Raw genomic sequence first — 15,486 nt, 5'->3', positions numbered from 1 at the left:
AACGTTGGTTGATACCGTTGGTGGCCCTATGGTTGTCATTTCTGTTTGTTCCAGCCTCCTCAGCCACCTAGACGGTGGTTGGGAGTTTTTGTCTCGTATCTGGAAGAGATGGGACTGTTGTGACATCCCCAAATTTATCGGCCAGAAAAGACTGATTTAATTTATGCTTTAAAAATAAAATCAGAGTAATTTTCCAAAATATGTTGCGGAATTTGTTCCCAAAACAAAATTTAATAAAAATTTATCAAAGCATTTCTTAAAGAAAGATATTTTCATTATATACAAAACCTCGGGATGTCATTTTCCGATACAGACCAAAATCATAAACAGTACATTATAAGTCTTACAACAGTTTTTTACAACTACTGGCCTATAATCCAAAAATCTCTCTTCACTGTTCAAATTATGCTCTGGGTCCACTATCTGTAATACAGAAAGCTGAGTGGGTCAGGCTTGGAAGCCTGGTGAGCATATAAAGTTTTCAACCCACAAATAATAAATTTATTAATTTTCATCAACCAACAATAAATTTATTAATTTCATCGGCCAACAATAACCCTGATTACCCGTTCCCGTTATCTTCACTTTACATCCCTAAGCACATATCACAAAAGACCTAGTCTAAGGATTTTCATCAGGGTGACAACACTGCTTTAGGGGATTCCTCAGCAATTTATGTCAAATAAGGCAACCATGTAAGGGATGGAGTATACAATTGAACACTAAGTTCACAAACACCTATAGGTTGCGAGCCTACTAGCGTTCCACTGGACTGTCTAGAAAAGTTTGTGGTCGTCATCTATACTCCGTTAGATGACTAAAACAACAACAATATCGATGCCTCTCATCATTTTAACACACATCAACTATTTCATCTATCCATGTTATACCCAACATATTTGTAGACAAAAATACATATACAATTTAAATCATTTTAAAACCTATATAAAACATTCATTCAACACCCATCTCAAATAGACAAGCAATAAATATACACATAACATGCATTTTATAAAAAAAACTTCATATCTATGTGTAAGATGAAAGTGACTACACACTCACATGATTTAACGATAATCAGACAACACCTCGTTTCTTAAAACGATTGTTTCTGATAAAACCAGGATGTTTTCTCAAAAACCGGGCTTCACGTGGGTAGAGTTTCGGCTCGAAAACTATTTTTCTCAGGATCTTCTGGCTCTCCGGGACTTGCTTACGATGTTAGGATGATATATTAGGGTTAGGGGTATTTAGAATAGGTAAAAAGAAAGTAGAAGGGTGAAAGGAGTGAAAATGTAACCTAAATTCGCCTAGCTTCGGTTCCTATTTATAGGAGACCGAAACAACTTAGTACGCGGGGCGTACAGCTCAAGTATGCAGGGTGTACTGCCTTGCATAAGTCTTCGTTGGGCGTAACTTCGTACGATGGGCTTCATCATTCATGTTTCTTGAGTATGACATTCATCTCGTCATCAATTGCAAGAATCCAATTCTCCTTTTTACTGGCCTTTTCGAAGCTTATTAGGTCAGAATCAGAGAAAAGAGTAATATATCCACATTCATCAAAATGAATCGATCTAGTGTTAGAATAGATACTTCTTAAAGATATTCTAGTTAGTTATGGTGAAGAAGAGTTAGATGATGACATATTGATGCCTTTGGTTGATTTGCTAATTTACTAGGGTTGATGATGAATCATTCATGGGTGTTGATATATGATCGTTTTCTTGTTCTGAATTGGAATTCTTCTTAATGATTTCATCTTCAAAAATTTGAATGGTTCCATTTTCTTTTCTTGTTGAACTGAGATGATTGATAATTTCATGGTGGGTATGGGCAATGATGTAATGGCATGGCAGTGACGGTTTAGAGTTGTGGTGAAAAGATATAAGGGGAATGAAGGTGGTTGATGGCGGATAATGGTAGCCAACGGTGATAACAGATGGAGATGGAGTTGTGGTTTCTTAAGAGCGTGTTTATGTGTATGTATTTTGAAAAGATATGGAAAGAAAAGAATATGAATAGTGGAAGATTGGGAGAGAGAGATACAGAGAGAGAGAGAGAGAGAGAAAGAGAGAGAGAGAGAGAGAGAGAAAAGGGGAGTAGTGGGCTCTTTTTAATATATATTAAACATTACAAAATTATTATAAAAATCTTTAAAACATTTAATAAATGTATAATTTTCTTTTCAGGACATGAACTAAAATTGCAAGCAAACTTGTTGAAAAAGACCATTCATCCAAATTTTCAGGGTTTGGACTGTATCCCTAAAAAATACAAACCATAGAGACCATTTTTGTATTTTTTTTTCAAAAAAAAAATTATCGAAGTTATATTTGATGCAAAAATTGATAAATCAATGAGAAACAAATTATATATGAGTTTAAATTAGATAACGAAGAAGAAAAAGTAAACTTTCAACCAAGTAATTACTAATGAATTGGATTGCTTAAATAAATTTTACTATAAATATATGCTTTATATTATTTTTATATATTAATATCTATCAGGACCTGGTCCAGAATTGGGGACTAGAGGTGTCCCCATCCCATCCCTGTTTTTTTTATTGAGATTCTCCATCCTCGGTCAACTTGGGGATTTCCCTATCAAATTGGTTGTAGGTTTCGAGTTCCTCATCATGTATGAGCAATGGTAGAGCCTGAACAATATATTTAGGGGGGGGGGGGGGGGGGGGGAGTATTAGAAACTAAAATTAACTTTCATACACGTAAAAAACCACTTTATGAAACAAATAATACATCACACGTTTCATTGAGAAAATAGAACTCAAAACATTGATTCACATTCATTGAGATTTTGAAATGATGATTTTCTAGAGAATTAAGATTTTGATTTTTGAATTCTGAAAAAGAGAACTGACCTGATTGAGATTGTCGATTGCTGATAACTGATTGATTTCAGGCTTTATTGATCAGTTGATGTCGAGCTTCCAGCATGGGGGCGTGAAGAGCAGGCATGAGCGGTGATCAATTGATCACTTCTTTACTGGTCAGCTCAACAACTTCTAACGAATGACGAAGGAATAAGGATCGACGAGGGTAGGAACAAATGATGATGTGCTGTGACTGATGACGATTGATTTTTGGTGTTTGTCAGACTATTGGAAAGTACAGGGGTCACAACCCAACTTTTTAAATCTAGACCTAAAAAATGGACTATTTACATTTTTATATCAAGGAGGACAGCCCTAAATGCACCCTCGTTGGTACAAGGATTTTTTTTTTCCATCCCCGCCTTTTATAAACTTTTCATATTTTCTTATCCTCGAATTTATTGTCATAATCAAAAACACTTTTAAAATCTCATAAAGCCTTTAACCAACCGTGTTAAAACATAGATTTATTACCATGTAGTGTTTTTTTTTTTTAAAAAAATATAACTATATTGTATCGCAAAATAATCTACAGAAAAGTTCTAATGTTCGAAAACGTAAAGCAACCATAAATTTTTATAAATCCTATACTACTATTATTATTTACATTAATTGGTTAATATATTTAATCAAATATATATTTAAGTAATTGGTTAACATATTTAAGTAGTTATCATAATATATTTAATCCTATATTACTATAATTATTTACATTAATTGGTTAATATATTAAAGTAATTATCATAATATATTTAATCAAATCAATAAAGTAGATTGGACTTGAGGAATGATTGTAGTGGGTATCGGCCCACGTTTACTTAACAAAGGCTGTCCAAGATTTTGTGGTCTTTAAGTTTAACCGTTAATTTAATCAGTCAAGTTTTATGGCCCTCCTCATCACCTTTAAGTCTTTTAAGAGGACCACTTTTTTGATTATTTAACAGATACTGTTATATTTGCGAAAATCATACCATGAATTCATGATTAGACCTTTTTCTAACATACGACACTAACATTAATCACTCATGATTAAGATTTATCTTCGCACTTATTGTGTTTAACAGGAGCCATATGGTCGAAGAAATTGGTGATGTGAAGGCGTGAAGCATACCCTTTTTATTCTAATTTTTCTACCTCAGTGCACTTTTTTAGTTCAGATTTTTGTTTTTTCAACTTTAAACTATTGTTTTTGTTGTTCTTCTTTGATTCCAACTGTATTACTAAGGGGTGTTTGGATAGGGAAAAAATAGATTGTTTATTGCTTATTGCTTAATCACACCGCAATAAGTAAATTTAAGTGTTTGGATAGGAGTCTTTAAAAATCAGCTTATTGCGGTAGGAATAAGCAAAATAAGCTGATTTTAATAAGCAAGGGGAGGAATGCTTATTGGTCATTTTACTCATCTAAGCTGTTTTGTTTGCTAAACACTTCAAATGCTTATTGCTTATTGCTTATTCCCACCACAATAAGCCAATCTAAACATATTTAAAAAAAAAATGTTATTCTCACCACAATAAGCAAATAAGCAATAAGCTAATAAGCTAAAAACTATTTATCCAAACACCCCCTAAAATTTCGACTGCATATCCTTTAACTCGGAAATGTCAAGAAAACAAATTATTGTAGCTTTTTAGAGTGGTTCATCCAATTCCCTTAGGTTAAAATTATGAAAAACACATCTTATCTTATGTTAAAATGACCATTTAATCTCATTTTCAAGGTTTATTTAATTAAAAAAACACACATCTTATCTTATGTTACTTTGTTCATATACAAACATCATTATCTTTTCAACTACTTTATCCAATACAATAAAGAAAAAAACCATTTGCATTGATTTATAGTATTTGCTTCGAAATCAACCTAGATGTGGAGTTTCCCACTTATAGGCCATGAACACTACTACACTAGTGATTCCAAACATAGCGTAACGACCACTATCATCTCATGAAAACTTGACCTAATCATTGGTATGCATCGTTTTCTAAATCAAAAAACATCAATTCAAACATAAGGTTAGATATTTACCTCTAGTTTCAATCTTGAACCAAAATGATACCCTCGCATCAACTTCTTCATTTTCTATCATCATTCTCGAATTTTCAAAATCCGTGAACGAATTTTGTTCTATATTGACCACCAAGGCCACAAATATTGGCTAAAATGATTGTTAATCAATTCTCATCTACTTTAGATTTTATTTTCCATCTAAATGACAAAACTGGGCCTCAATTTTGTGTTTTTACATAATTCACCCCAAACTAAACACACCCATTTGATTTATCTTAGACTAAATGAAAGTTTTGAGTAGTACTTATGTTAAGGCATAGCTGTTTTTTAGGTTTATGAAGAAGTTATTATTTTGGTGGAGTGGGGTCAGGAGTGGATAGGATGGTGGGCGTAAATTAATACAAACAATTATTTTGGCGTTAAATAAATAATAAGAAATGGAAAAATAAATCAGTAAGAGATCAAATAATTATTTTACATGACAAATAAATAAAAAAAAGTTAGGAAAATTTCTCATTACCAAATTTGAAAAAAGTTTTATTTATTTATTGTATCCAAACAAAAACAAGTACTTAACAGAGCGACCAAAATTGTATTCTAGTCGTTTAATTCTTTCTTAATTTCTTGATATTATATTTAAGACAACAAATTAGAATCCAAAAAACTTTTCGAAAAATAAAGCTGAGAGGTCTACCTAAACTTCTGTCGTAATTATAAGTTTATATACACTAAATGCTAAAGAGACCTCACGTCCACCTAGTACGATTACGTGCCAACCTCTAAACACTTTTTTTGTGTATTAGTTACTTTTTTGAAATAATTATTACTGGGCCATTAACTATCCATCTTTTATAGACTAGAAAAACTATCAAGCATATCCTTCATTCAAAATTACCATTTAGGTAATTTTGTGGTTAAACAGAAATGTCTTCGTTTGGCCAACACTTACTTATCAGTGAGGATAATCAGTGAAGATAAGGAGTTTTTTTGGTAATCTCTAATGAACCATTGAATAGTCATTTTGGGATAAGTTAACACTCGGTGCAAGGATGCCCTTGTTCCAAATATCAGGGATAGCATACACGATTTTAGATGTAAAAAACCGGAAAAATTATGACGTGCCAGAAAAAAAATTTCAAAAATTTTTCACTACGCCAAAAAGTCTAATGGGTAGTCATACACATAGGTCCGCCGTTGATTTGGTGTGTTTGGTTTAAGCTTCAAATGTCTTCTAAATAAAATAAAAGTCATGGAACTATCTCTTGAACAATTAAACGTTAATCTTATATTCTTTAAACCACTAAAAGGTTGGAATCAGTCGGTTCAACATTCATCATGATTTACCAGACAAACCTAAATGAAATATCACAAAGTTATGTTTTAGAAACATCTTTTTGTTGGAAATTGAAATAAAAATTATTGTAACACCAAGTTCCAGGTCTTTACTTTACTTTTTATTTATTTATTTGTTTTTTGGCTTTCAAGCTCAAATGATAAATTTTGTGGCCACAACGAGGTGATAATAGCACCACGACGTGGCGGTACCCGATGAAAATGCACAACTTAAATGTGCGGAACAACATGACAATCTATTGGCCACGACGTAACAACCATTTTATGCTATACCCTAATTCCGAGGTTTGTGGCCATATTTAAGGGAAGTGAGGGCTAGGGTTTACAGACCCTTTGCCTCAAACACTTTCCTTTCACCCTCAAAGAAACCTTAGCCTCCATTGTGTCATTTTTTTGGCGACCTTGAAGGAGAAGAAGAAGAAGGTGTTTTGAGCATTGATCCAACAAACAAACCTCCCCATCATCTTGTTGCTCATCTCCTGAACTTTTGTAAGTTATCAAGTTGTTATCTTTTGTGTTAAGACCTTTTAGATATAGGTTTAGAAGCTTATTCTTCATGTTCTTGTTGGTTTGAATGAGTAGATTCCATAAAGTTAGCAACTTTATAGATCCTTGAGGTCCCTTTGGGGTTATTGTCACACCCCCAAACCGAAACGGCGGTAACATTCGGGGGTGGAGGACGTCATGTACAGTATCACAACAATTGCATCATAGTAATCAAAGTAAACACAACCATTACATTGAAATATAGATATTTACATCTGTTTGTTACATAACTTGTATACATCAAAAGTATAACAAAATATAAAAGACGTGCATGACTCTATACGCTCCGTCTTCTCAAAAGCCTGTGTGAGTACATTTCTAATGATTTCTTGAGAATACAAGCGATTTTGGAAGAGTATCAGCATTAACCTGGTTAGTTCATAAAAATGTTTTTGTAATGAAAACCTGTCATTGAATCTATAAAAATGTTTGTATGTTTCCAAGAAAATCCAATATTTTCTAATATATATGTTTGTAACTGTGTTATGTAGTAGTGTATAATGTATCAATTCGTATGCCTAGTTACCGCTAGCTGTATTGTATATCGTTGTTTTGAATGAAAACCCTGGCTACCACCAGTAATGTATAAAATGTTCTGTTTGAAAACCATGGTTACCACCAGTATGTATTAATTTCATTACTTAAAATAAAACCATGTATTGTATCCCCTAGAATCCTCCAATGTAATGTATACTAGTTCTATTAATTAAAATAAAACTATTGAAGAATGAAATCCCATAAACACAGGTTAGTTTATACTATTGTGAGTCGTATAACCATGCTTGATATGACTGATGACTTCTGCGACGTTCTTTAGGCATCGGATGATATAATATTTGTCACCCCAGGCATGCCTGCCTAACTGTAGCTAGTAGTTTAGATGTGGGATTGTCAGTCCCAAATAGATCTATTCACAAGTCTCACGCTCTCCCTACAGGAGACTCTGGTTACACTAAATGATAGGATTTATTCCGTACCCCGAGGGGTACAATTGAAGAGATGTCTCACAATCCTGTATTAAATAGTTTACGTGTGGTTTTGTATCGCTCTCTTTTATTTGAATCCATTTGCATACTTTGTAGAGTAATAATAATTATACTTAAATAATTATTTAGTGATGTACTCTTGAAATACGAAAGTAGTAATGTATACGCTCTTAATTTGTAAAATTGTATATTGAAACCCCAAACTATACCTATTATAGTTTGCATGTATGTTATGTACTTGATTCATGTATTGATCTGAAAGCTATGCAATTATGATTGTAAGTTGAAAACATCCCTTATGCTCAACATGTTACAAAAGGGATAAAATATCTAAAATATTTTATAAAAACAGGTGATTTTTTAGTTGTATTAATTGCATAAGTTTTAATCCTGTGAAATTCTTTTGCATAAGTTCACAAAAATCATTCATATTTGGCTTGTATTCCCCCTGAAAATGTTAAAAAGAGTAAAAGCATAAGGAGTATGAACTTACTGTTGGTTGCGTGAAGGTGTCAGACTGTGAAACTAAAATGAGGACCCTTAAGTTGTTGTTCGCAGACTTAACAGAATCCTAATAATAATTAAACACATATATGCATATTATTAGCGAAACCATTAATTATAGTGTTGGAAAACACTTGCTTTTGGTTTGGGAATGTTATCAGGACTTGTTTGGATCGGAAAAAAGTGGGTTTTCAGCTAAGATTTTGATTGGGGTTGATTGCGGTCGTGAAGGGTTTTCGGCTGTGAACTGTTCTCGACCGTGAACGGTTCTTTGTCCTTGAAGGTTTTACGGCCCTTCAATGGTTTACTGCCTGTTCTTGAAGAAAATATGAAGGTTTGAACGGTTCACGATCGTGAACTGATTTCAGCCCTTAAAGATTTGAAGGGTTTACGACCGTGAACTCAAGAACAACAATGCTTGATTTGATGAAAATATAGGTGTTTGATGCCCCAAAATGAGTTCCAAGGTGGATTGAGTGATAGATGAAGAGAAAACTTGGGTTTTCAGGTGATGGTTTTTCTAGAGAGAGAAAATGTGTTTTCGGCCAGAAAGCATAAATAAGGGTAGGAACATGTATATATAGGCTGAGTTCATGGTTGGTGGTGGGGTCCACCTAACTGTGAATGGTTTACAACCGTGAGCGGGTTCACAGCCGTGAACACTATGTTGATCGAATTTTGCTGATTTTCGAGGGAAAAGCCCGAATTTTGGCGTGATTTTTGTTCCGACTCTTATATAAAATTTAATTATAAAATTAATGATTTTCCAAACTATAAGAATTTGATGGAACAAAATTTCAAAATTTATTTAACGGAATCGTGCTAACGTTAACGGAAAAAGGATCGGGCTGTCACAGTTATATGTTCCAGATCTAGAGTTCTATGGTGTTTTTGGTCTCATGCACAAATTTGAGTTCATTTCTTCCATGTTTTTGACCTAGTTTGGAAGAGACATGCATTTGACATGCATGTCCAAAAAGCACCGATTTTTATGATGCATTAGGAGCAGGAAAGTCTTCTGGAAAGTATGGATGTGTGACCTTGGCGATTAAGAGCTTAACGCATTAAGATGGCCAAAAAAGCTCCCACAACTTGAAGTATTGGCCTCCATGACGTGACGACAGACAATCTCCATGACTTTTTTGTTGGATTAAGGTGTCTGAGCTCATAACTAAAGTGATATAATATTGTAATTGGAAGCAAATACCTTTTTGGGTTGCCCTCATAACTAAAACTTGATTAGAATAACATTTATAGAGATGATGATTTATTAGATTATTATATGATTAATAAACTAATTGGAAATTGTGAATAAATGATTTCTTAATATATTATACGATTAATATATATTAATTAGAAATAGATAGTTGATTTGTTAATTTATTATTTGATTAATAAATTAATATGAGATCAATTGTTAAAATGATCGAGTTGTTAATTTATATGATTAATAAATTAATATGACATAAATTAGAATTGACTAATTATTAATCACAATTAATCTGGATTTAATTTGGGATTAATTAAAATTAATTAAAGGAATTGTTCAGTAGTTGAATATAAGAGACATTTCTAGAACCATCCTAGGGTGGATGGTTTTGGGAGCCCTTTTAGGGTTTTTAGAAGCCTCCTGAATGTTAATGAGAAAATTATTCGAATTGGAACTAAATCTGTTATTTAATTGTTTAAATCTTGTTTTGTTCCTAAGTTACCTAAACTATAAATAGGACTCCTTGGGCATCAATTTTCATGACTACTCTTTCTTAGAAGCTTATGAACAAAATTTTATACCTTTCCTCCTCTATCCGTAAGTGTCTTCTAGTTACAGGGTTTGGGTGTGAGCTATTAGAGACATCTTCCTTTTGGTGCTAGCTTTCTATGTTCTTCAAAGAATGCAAATTATGTTTTTTTATTCAAATTATGTTGCCTTAATTTGAAGACATAGATCATTTTAGGTTGCATGTGTGTGACATCCCTGAATTTAGGTCATAGACTATGAACAACTAAATTACAGTAAATCATTTTGTAATTTAAATCATTCAGTTTTAGTACATCTAATATAAAATAAATGAGTTTATTTCAAATATTATAAGGTGTCAAACAATACCTTACTCCCAAATGTGTAAACTGGCAAACAAATCAAACAACTCAAACTGTAACACTATGTAATGCGTCTGAAAAACTTAAAATTTGTATTAAGCAGTTATGAGCGAAGTAAACATTAAAACCTTATAGTACATGTTCCACTGTTTCCGAAAATACAAAGAACGTCCAAAACAGAGTTCGTATGCAAAAATACTACAGTTTTAAGAAATCAGACAGTAGAATACTACTTTTCTTTAATCGCATAAAAATGAATCGATCCTTTGAGGCACTTACACACCTCCAATGAAAATTCCAAGAGCGTTTTTGGACTTAGGATATAGCCTAATATTTAATCTGATACTCAAAATTGTTATAGCAAAAATATTTGCGAAAATCAAATAATCGAGCATTACGGGCTATTTAGACACAAAACGTTAAACAATATTTCTCGGAGTTCCATAACTCAAAATATTAATCCGTTTAAGTTTTTGAAATCCTTGAATTAAACTCTATCTATCGGCACATTTGACAAAAATTCTCGACTTTCGGATCTCAATGCACATGGCTATGTGTGTTTTTGGGCACATAATCAGGGTGTAATCTCATGTGAAGCCTACATGGCCTTGTTAGAAGGAAAAATCAACTTCTTTTCTTGCCCATCCCTCTTCCCACTTGCTCTCCCCCCTTCATTCTTCCTTATTGCTTACACTCCATCTAAAAGGGTACAAAGTATGGCTCATGATTTAATTGAAGGCATGGCTTCAAACAACGTTGTGTATGTGTGTTTGCACCATAAATAAAGTACATTAGGAGCCTGTTAACTCACCCACAACCATCAAATTCTATTCTCTAACTCTATAATCTTGATCTTTCTCTCTCTAAACTCTCTCCATCTCTCTCTCTCTCTCTCTCTCTCTCTCTCTCTCGGTAACACACACATACACCACCACTCTACCACCATTCCACCACCTAAAAACCACCCTACACTACCTCATAATTCCTCCCTTAAACATCACTACCCTTATAACACTTCTCCTTGTCAGTTCCAGCTTAAAAAGAGGAGGAAGAACCGAAGGAAGCCACCCCCAAAACTTCTGTTGCCACCGTCTTCGGAGCTACTGTTGGCTACCACCAACGCCATCCGCCACCTCCACCTGCTACAGTAAGCCTCCTCCACCTCCTTTACACTTTTCATTTTTGGTTCGTAGCCTATCATCGATCGAATAAGTAACCATAGGACCATTTGTTTGTTTGTTTGTTTGTTTGTTTGTTTTTTGCTTTTTTTTGTGTGTTTGTGCATAGGCTCGACAAGAACAGGAGGTATCAACCTCATGCTAACCAAACCTGATTCCAATTTAATTGTTTCTTACCCATTCTCAAAATATTTACAAATCTAGTCCTAACCACTGGAACTTTATTTAAAATGAAAAAACCTTTCAAATGAATCCAAAGTTTTAATACAAAATTTAATATATTTATTTTTAAATAATATTGATTAATTTTGTATTAAATAAACTTTAGATTAAATAGATTTTTAGAATTATTAAATAAATTTAATTTAATTAAAATTTTAAATTAAAATTATGGAAGATATTAAACTTAATTTTTTTAAATAAAGTTTATTTAAATAAATTTTGGAATAACATATCTTTGGAAATTATTAAATAAGTCCTTTACTTAGTTAAAATACCAAATACCCTCCACATATTAGTTAATATTAATATTTCCAAAGGAAACTAAATTATCTCGGAATATCGTGTTCACGACAATACATCCCGACTTTCTCGCATCCATTCTAGAAAAAAAATCGATAATCACATTTTAAGGTGAGTGTTACTGCCATTCTTTTATATTTTTATATCTTTTGGGAGTGAATACATGTGTTAAATGATATTAATTTATACAAAAATACACATTAAATATTATTATTTTATGTAAAACTATAACTAGTTTATAAAATATCGGTTTAACAATTATATGTTATAGACATATAAACTAGTTTTAAACTTCAATATTTTCATATGTTACTTATTAAAATGATATAACTATTAAAATAGCATATGCCTTTTTTACCATCAAACTCTTTAATTTTTATGTGACATTGTATGTCATAAATTTTATGTCATAAAAATTTGTAGTATTCCTAAGGGTTTAAGCTATACATGTGTATGTACAAAGTTTTTACAAGAAACATACTTTGTTATAAAAACTAGGGCCTTATACTATACATGCATACCAATTATGCTTGACTTTTATAAACTCTATACGTTTCATTATGCCTACAACTTACCCACTTTTAAGTTAGGGCTGAGAGCTATCCACAGACTTTTTAGTTAACGACTTTTTAGTGAGATTATATTCATTAGTTGAGTCTAAAAAATTTGCATACCCACACTACTATAACCGTTACTTTTCGAGTGAGATACATATGTATAGATATATGCAGGGTTAACATCCCTACCTGTGGTTGCTAGCTACAACCTTGACTGATCAATAAAAACGGGTGATAAGTGTCTACAATCATTACTGTGACGTCCAATGAAGCATTGTAGCAGGCTACAATCAGTCACACAGATCAGTTATAGAACTCACTATAAACATTAACTCGAATCTCTCTCACTCATACTACTACTCATAAACTTGATTCTTTCAAAACTGTTTTAAGCATGAATTTACTAATACTAAGACACATTTTGGATTTTTCAAAGCTTATTTAAATATGGTTTACTTATAAAGAAAATACTTTTTGAAGGCTTTTAAAAGTATCATTACTGCTATTAGTAGAAACCTGTGACCCTCACCAACCCTGTGTTGACCCTCAAAACTACATGTATTCTCAGTGAATCTATAATCAAGCAAATTCAGACGACGAATAGTCATGGATGTTAGAAAATTTAGTTTAATACTTTTTGTTATGTCCGTCTACTTGTTTAATGCAATTCATATATTATATTATTATTTGTAAGAACCATATATTCATACTTAAAGATGGAATAGAAATGTTGTTTTGTTTATTGATGTACTTGTGCTATATATTCAGTTTATATGTAATCCATGAACTTAGTCGTACAACTCGATATGTTCCGCCACCTCGACCAGGGGTGTGAAAGATTGGTATCAAAACTAAATTAGATGTAGAGAACTCGTATACTCGAAAGAGGAAATACAACTATAGCGACAAACTCCTAATAAAAGTATTATTATTAATTACACTACTTCTTGGCTACATTTGAAGGGCCGCATAGGGTTGTTCGAATTCAGAACAATTTAATTGCCAAAATGGTCCTGCTCTCTGGTGTTTAATGTCTGACCCTCGTCTGTACATATTATCCTTGTAGTACAAAACAAAATTTTAATAATACCACAAACCTCACCGACACTAATATATAAAATTTATATATATACACTGACCTGCGATGAGAACACTTAATAAAATTCTAAATATCCCTTAAACTAAAACTACCAACTCAACCCTTTAGGTCAGATGCTTCAATTAAGGTTATTACCGTACGTAATCCATACCACAAATAAACTTGGAACACGTGCCTATGTTATTTATGGTCGGGCCGGTGCACAACCAACCTTGAGCAAGGAGTTTGACAGACTACAACAGTTGAAAGTGTTAGAGATTGAAAAATGTTCCCAAGATTTGCTGCAAATACCTAGTACCTTAGAAATCTTATATCAACCCCAAAAAAACATATACATTTTAAATCAGAAAAATACTTAAAAATTTAGGATAACGTTAAGATTTTCCTAGTTCACCTAAATCCGAAGAACTGATAGCTTTGCTACCTAAACATAGCAGAGAAACCCATGTGTCCCCAATCAATCATTCAATAGTCTCCAAACTTCTCTCTTCCAAAGATGAAGAAGATTTCAATTCTCTTTATTATTTGAAATTGGAAGGATTTCAATTCCCTCCCTATCATTTGGAAATCTAGAGGATTTTCGAATCAATCACCTTTCCTCTTTTGTTTGGAAATCGGTAGGATTTCAGGAATCAATCTCGCTCTATAAATTGAAAACCTATGGGATTCTTGGAACAAATTATACTAATACACTATCATACAATACAACTCCTACATACTTGTTTACGATTAAGTAGTATAAACTACTTAAGTGTGTCTTTCTCTAAACGTTTAGGCTAAAGGCCCCTCAAAGGAATCCACGAGTTCACCAACCACCACCATTTTGAATGGACTCAAAACTAATGAAAACCCTAATTGCACAAGGGATTGCCATAGCTTTAGCTACGTATGAGGTCACTCGGAATGAATCTTCCATGAATAGTGGACATGATGGAGGTATTCTAGTCATTAACAAAAACAACCGCAAATCATGTTCATCCAAGGATTTCTTAGAATACCAATACCATCCCTTCTTCACTATGGAAGGAGCGATTGGTCTATTATGTTGGATAGAGTTCATGGAGGCAGTGTTCCGTATCAACCTTGTGCTAATGACTGTTGTGTTAAGTATGCCACTTGTACACTAATGGATTCCGCCCTTACTTGGTGGAATAACCATACCATGTCTATAGGAATCGATGCAGCCTGTGACATTACTTGGGGAGCCCTGAAACAGATGCTGATCCAGGAGTATTATCCTCGACAAGAAATTCATGCTCTAAAACAAGAACCGTTGAACCTTACTATGAAAGAGTCAGAGGTGAGTTCTTACACCTCCCGTTTTAACTACCCTGCCAAACTCTGCCCAGGTATAGTAAACTCAGGATACAAGAAGATTGAAAGGTACATTTGGGGGCTAACTCCCCCAGTTCAAGGCCTGTTTACAGCATTTAGACCCACTACATTTGATAGTGCTAAATGATTGGCATACCATTTGACTGAACAATATCTCCGTCCGAGTACCACAATCCAAAAGACGAAACAGAACCGGACGGAGGGTACAAAATGTAAGTACCACTAGGAGTCCAAAGGGAACTTCAAACTTCTCAAACCTAAATCAGAATCAATGACTACTACAACACAAACACAAACACACCCAATCCATCCAAGTCCTACTCTGGGACTTTACCCTATTCTACCAAGTGCAATTTTCACCATGTTGGGAATTGCATGGTCTGTAACAATTGTAACTTTAGA

Source organism: Lactuca saligna, chromosome 6, assembly GCF_052625555.1.
Source record: "Lactuca saligna cultivar CGN05327 chromosome 6, ASM5262555v1, whole genome shotgun sequence".
Taxonomy (NCBI): Eukaryota; Viridiplantae; Streptophyta; class Magnoliopsida; order Asterales; family Asteraceae; genus Lactuca; species Lactuca saligna.
The sequence above is the reverse complement of the archived record's forward strand: the minus strand, read 5'-3'. Positions refer to the sequence as shown.